Raw genomic sequence first — 6505 nt, 5'->3', positions numbered from 1 at the left:
GTTGCCCGAGTAGAGTTCTACAAGTTCGGATTCATGGTTACCCTGGCTAGGCCGTCGGGATATACCTGGGGGCCCCTTGAAAAAAATATTTTGTTTTAAATTTAAAAAATGCGATCAATATAGCCCTTTATTCCTTTAACTTTGTTAATTTGAGCCCCCTAAATGTGCATGCACCGGGTCAAGCTAGTATTTATCTGGTTGCCCGAGTCAAGTTTTACAAGTTAGGATTCATGGTTACCCTGGCTAGGCCGTCGGGATATACCTGGGGGCCCCTTGAAAAAAATACTTTTTTTTAAATTAAAAAAATGCGATAAATATAGCCATTTATTCCTTTATTTTTTTTAATTTGAGCCCCCTAAATGTGCATGCGCCGGGTCAAGATAGTGTTTATCTGGTTGCCCGAGTCAAGCTCTACAAGTTAGGATACTTGGTTACCCTGGCTAGGCCGTCGGTATGTCCCTGGGGGCCCCTTCTAAAAATACTTTTTTTAAATTAAAAAAATACGATAAAAAGCCCTTTGTTCCTTTAACTTTGTTAATTTGAGGCCCCTAAATGTGCATGCGCCGGGTGAAGTTAGTGTTTATCTGGTTGCCCGAGTCGAGTTCTACAAGACAAAATACTCGGTTACCCTGGCTAGGCCGTCGGGATATCTCTGGGGGCCCCTTGAAAAAAATACTTTTTTTAAATTAAAAAAATACGATAAAAAGCCCCGTTCCTTTAACTTTGTTATTTTGAGCCCCTAAATGTGCATGCACCGGGTCAAGTAAGTGTTTATCTTGTTGCCCGAGTCACGTTCTACAAGTTAGGATACGTGGTTACCCTGGCTAGGCCGTCGGGATATCCCTGGGGGCCCTATGAAAAAAAATACTTTTTTTAACAAAAAAAATGCGATAAATAGCCCCTTATTCCTTTAATTTTGTTAATTTGAGGCCCCTAAATGTGCATGCGCCGGGTCAAGTTAGTGTTTATCTAGTTGCCCGAGTCAAGTTCTACAAGTTAGGATACGTGGTTACCCTGGCTAGGCCGTTGGGATATCCCTGGGGGCCCCTTGAAAAAAATACTTTTTTGAATTAAAATAATGCTCCAAATAGCCCTTTATTCCCTTTAATTTTGTTAATTTGAGCCCCCTAAATGTGCATGCGCCGGGTAAAGCTAGTGTTTATCTGGTTGCCCGAGTCGAGTTCTACAAGTTAGGATACGTGGTTACCCTGGCTTGGCCGTCGGGATATCCCTGGGGGCCCCTTGAAAAAAAAAAAAATTTAATTAAAAAAATATGATAAATAGCCCTTTGTTCCTTTAATTTTGTTAATTTGAGCCCCCTAAATGTCCATGCGCCGGGTCAAGCTAGTATTTATCTAGTTGCCCGAATCACGTTCTACAAGTTAGGATACGTGGTTTCCCCGGCTAGGCCGTTGGGATGTCCCTGGGGGCCCCTTGAAAAAATTATTTTTTTTAATTTAAAAAATGCGATAAATAGCACCTTCCTTTAACTTTGTTAATTTGAGCCCCTAAATGTGCATGCGCCGGGTCAAGTAAGTGTTTATCTTGTTGCCCGAGTCACGTTCTACAAGTTAGGATACGTGGTTACCCTGGCTAGGCCGTTGGGATATCCCTGGGGGCCCCTTGAAAAAAATACTTTTTTTAATTAAAAAAATGTGATAAATAGCCCTTTGTTCCTTTAACTTTGTTAATTTGAGGCCCCTAAATGTGCATGCGCCGGGTGAAACTAGTGTTTATCTGGTTGCCCGAGTCGAGTTTTACAAGTTAGGATACGTGGTTACCCTGGCTAGGCCGTTGGGATATCCCTGGGGGCCCCTTGAAAAAAATACTTTTTTTTAATTAAAAAAATATGATAAATAGCCCTTTGTTCCTTTAACTTTGTTAATTTGAGGCCCCTAAATGTGCATGCACCGGGTCAAGCTAGTATTTTTCTGGTTGTCCGGGTCAAGTTTTACAAGTTAGGATTCATGGTTACCCTGGCTAGGCCGTCGGGATATACCTGGGGGCCCCTTGAAATAAATATATTTTTTTTAATTAAAAAAATGCGATAAATATAGCCCTTTATTCCTTTAATTTTGTTAATTTGAGCCCCCTAAATGTGCATGTACCGGGTCAAGATAGTGTTTATCTGGTTGCCTGAGTAAAACTCTACAAGTTAGGATACTTGGTTACCCTGGCTAGGCTGTCGGGATATTCCTGGGGGCCCCTTGAAAAAATACTTTTTTTTAATTAAAAAAATACGATAAAAAGCCCCGTTCCTTTAACTTTGTTAATTTAAGCCCCTAAATGTGCATGCGCCGGGTCAATTAAGTGTTTATCTTGTTGCCCGAGTCAAGTTTTACAAGTTAAGATACGTGGTTACCCTGGCTAGGCCGTTGGGATATCCCTGGGGGCCCCTTGAAAAAAATACTTTTTTTAATTAAAAAAATACGATAAAAAGCCCCTTCCTTTAACTTTGTTAATTTGAGCCCCCTAAATGTGCATGTACCGGGTCAAGATAGTGTTTATCTGATTGCCCGAGTCAAGTTTTACAAGTTAGGATTGATGGTTACCCTGGCTAGGCCGTCGGGATATTCCATGGGGGCCCCCAAAAAACATACTTTTTTAATTGAAAAAATGCGAGAAATAGCCCTTTGTTCCTTTAATTTTGTTAATTTGAGCCCCCTTAATGTGCATGCACCGGGTGAAGCTAGTGTTTATTTGGTTGCCCGAGTCGATTTCTACAAGTTAGGATACGTGGTTACCCTGGCTAGGCCGTCGGGATATCCCTGGGGGCCCCTTGAAAAAAATAATTTTTTTTAATTAAAAATATATGATAAATAGCCCTTTGCTCCTTTAATTTTGTTAATTTGAGCCCCCTAAATGTGCATGCGCCTGGTCAAGCTAGTGTTTATTTGGTTGCCCGAGTCGATTTTTACAAGTTAGGATACGTGGTTACCCTGGCTAGGCCGTCGGGATATCCCTCGGGGCCCCTTGAAAAAAATAATTTTTTTAAATTAAAAAAATATGATAAATAGCCCTTTGTTCCTTTAATTTTGTTAATTTGAGCCCCCTAAATGTCCAGGCGCCGGGTCAAGTTAGTGTTTATATGGTTGCCCGAGTCGATTTCTACAAGTTATGATACGTGGTTACGCTGGCTAGGCCGTCGGGATATCCTTGGGGGCCCCTTCAAAAAAAAAAAATTTTGATTAAAAAAATGCGATAAATTTAGCCCTTTGTTCCGTTAATTTTGTTAATTTGAGCCCCCTAAATGTGCATGCCCCGGGTGAAGCTAGTGTTTATCTCGTTGCCCGAGTAAAGTTTTACAAGTTAGGATACGTGGTTACCCTGGCTAGGCCGTCGGGATATCCCTGGGGGCCCCTTGAAAAAAATACTTTTTTTAATTAAAAAAATGCGATAAATTTAGCCCTTTGTTCCTTAAATTTTGTTAATTTGAGGCCCCTAAATGTGCATGCGCCGGGTGAAACTAGTGTTTATCTCGTTGCCCGAGTAGAGTTCTACAAGTTCGGATTCATGGTTACCCTGGCTAGGCCGTCGGGATATACCTGGGGGCCCCTTGAAAAAAATATTTTGTTTTAAATTTAAAAAATGCGATCAATATAGCCCTTTATTCCTTTAACTTTGTTAATTTGAGCCCCCTAAATGTGCATGCACCGGGTCAAGCTAGTATTTATCTGGTTGCCCGAGTCAAGTTTTACAAGTTAGGATTCATGGTTACCCTGGCTAGGCCGTCGGGATATACCTGGGGGCCCCTTGAAAAAAATACTTTTTTTTAAATTAAAAAAATGCGATAAATATAGCCATTTATTCCTTTATTTTTTTTAATTTGAGCCCCCTAAATGTGCATGCGCCGGGTCAAGATAGTGTTTATCTGGTTGCCCGAGTCAAGCTCTACAAGTTAGGATACTTGGTTACCCTGGCTAGGCCGTCGGTATGTCCCTGGGGGCCCCTTCTAAAAATACTTTTTTTAAATTAAAAAAATACGATAAAAAGCCCTTTGTTCCTTTAACTTTGTTAATTTGAGGCCCCTAAATGTGCATGCGCCGGGTGAAGTTAGTGTTTATCTGGTTGCCCGAGTCGAGTTCTACAAGACAAAATACTCGGTTACCCTGGCTAGGCCGTCGGGATATCTCTGGGGGCCCCTTGAAAAAAATACTTTTTTTAAATTAAAAAAATACGATAAAAAGCCCCGTTCCTTTAACTTTGTTATTTTGAGCCCCTAAATGTGCATGCACCGGGTCAAGTAAGTGTTTATCTTGTTGCCCGAGTCACGTTCTACAAGTTAGGATACGTGGTTACCCTGGCTAGGCCGTCGGGATATCCCTGGGGGCCCTATGAAAAAAAATACTTTTTTTAACAAAAAAAATGCGATAAATAGCCCCTTATTCCTTTAATTTTGTTAATTTGAGGCCCCTAAATGTGCATGCGCCGGGTCAAGTTAGTGTTTATCTAGTTGCCCGAGTCAAGTTCTACAAGTTAGGATACGTGGTTACCCTGGCTAGGCCGTTGGGATATCCCTGGGGGCCCCTTGAAAAAAATACTTTTTTGAATTAAAATAATGCTCCAAATAGCCCTTTATTCCCTTTAATTTTGTTAATTTGAGCACCTTAAATGTGCATGCGCCGGGTAAAGCTAGTGTTTATCTGGTTGCCCGAGTCGAGTTCTACAAGTTAGGATACGTGGTTACCCTGGCTTGGCCGTCGGGATATCCCTGGGGGCCCCTTGAAAAAAAAAAAATTTAATTAAAAAAATATGATAAATAGCCCTTTGTTCCTTTAATTTTGTTAATTTGAGCCCCCTAAATGTCCATGCGCCGGGTCAAGCTAGTATTTATCTAGTTGCCCGAATCACGTTCTACAAGTTAGGATACGTGGTTTCCCCGGCTAGGCCGTTGGGATGTCCCTGGGGGCCCCTTGAAAAAATTATTTTTTTTAATTTAAAAAATGCGATAAATAGCACCTTATTCCTTAAATTTTGTTAATTTGAGCCCCCTAAATGTGCATGCGCCGGGTCAAACTAGTGTTTATCTGGTTGCCCGAGTTGATTTCTACAAGTCAAAATACGTGGTTACCCTGGCTAGGCCGTCGGGATATCCCTGGGGGCCCCTTCAAAAAAATACTTTTTTTAATTAAAAAAATACGATAAAAAGCCCCTTCCTTTAACTTTGTTAATTTGAGCCCCTAAATGTGCATGCGCCGGGTCAAGTAAGTGTTTATCTTGTTGCCCGAGTCACGTTCTACAAGTTAGGATACGTGGTTACCCTGGCTAGGCCGTTGGGATATCCCTGGGGGCCCCTTGAAAAAAATACTTTTTTTAATTAAAAAAATGTGATAAATAGCCCTTTGTTCCTTTAACTTTGTTAATTTGAGGCCCCTAAATGTGCATGCGCCGGGTGAAACTAGTGTTTATCTGGTTGCCCGAGTCGAGTTTTACAAGTTAGGATACGTGGTTACCCTGGCTAGGCCGTTGGGATATCCCTGGGGGCCCCTTGAAAAAAATACTTTTTTTTAATTAAAAAAATATGATAAATAGCCCTTTGTTCCTTTAACTTTGTTAATTTGAGGCCCCTAAATGTGCATGCACCGGGTCAAGCTAGTATTTTTCTGGTTGTCCGGGTCAAGTTTTACAAGTTAGGATTCATGGTTACCCTGGCTAGGCCGTCGGGATATACCTGGGGGCCCCTTGAAATAAATATATTTTTTTTAATTAAAAAAATGCGATAAATATAGCCCTTTATTCCTTTAATTTTGTTAATTTGAGCCCCCTAAATGTGCATGTACCGGGTCAAGATAGTGTTTATCTGGTTGCCTGAGTAAAACTCTACAAGTTAGGATACTTGGTTACCCTGGCTAGGCTGTCGGGATATTCCTGGGGGCCCCTTGAAAAAATACTTTTTTTTAATTAAAAAAATACGATAAAAAGCCCCGTTCCTTTAACTTTGTTAATTTAAGCCCCTAAATGTGCATGCGCCGGGTCAATTAAGTGTTTATCTTGTTGCCCGAGTCAAGTTTTACAAGTTAAGATACGTGGTTACCCTGGCTAGGCCGTTGGGATATCCCTGGGGGCCCCTTGAAAAAAATACTTTTTTTAATTAAAAAAATACGATAAAAAGCCCCTTCCTTTAACTTTGTTAATTTGAGCCCCTAAATGTGCATGCGCCGGGTCAAGTAAGTGTTTATCTTGTTGCCCGAGTCACGTTCTACAAGTTAGGATACGTGGTTACCCTGGCTAGGCCGTTGGGATATCCCTGGGGGCCCCTTGAAAAAAATACTTTTTTTAATTAAAAAAATGTGATAAATAGCCCTTTGTTCCTTTAACTTTGTTAATTTGAGGCCCCTAAATGTGCATGCGCCGGGTGAAACTAGTGTTTATCTGGTTGCCCGAGTCGAGTTTTACAAGTTAGGATACGTGGTTACCCTGGCTAGGCCGTTGGGATATCCCTGGGGGCCCCTTGAAAAAAATACTTTTTTTTAATTAAAAAAATATGATAAATAGCCCTTTGTTC

Source organism: Lytechinus pictus, chromosome 5, assembly GCF_037042905.1.
Source record: "Lytechinus pictus isolate F3 Inbred chromosome 5, Lp3.0, whole genome shotgun sequence".
Taxonomy (NCBI): domain Eukaryota; kingdom Metazoa; phylum Echinodermata; class Echinoidea; order Temnopleuroida; family Toxopneustidae; genus Lytechinus; species Lytechinus pictus.
Note: the sequence above shows the minus strand (reverse complement) of the source record.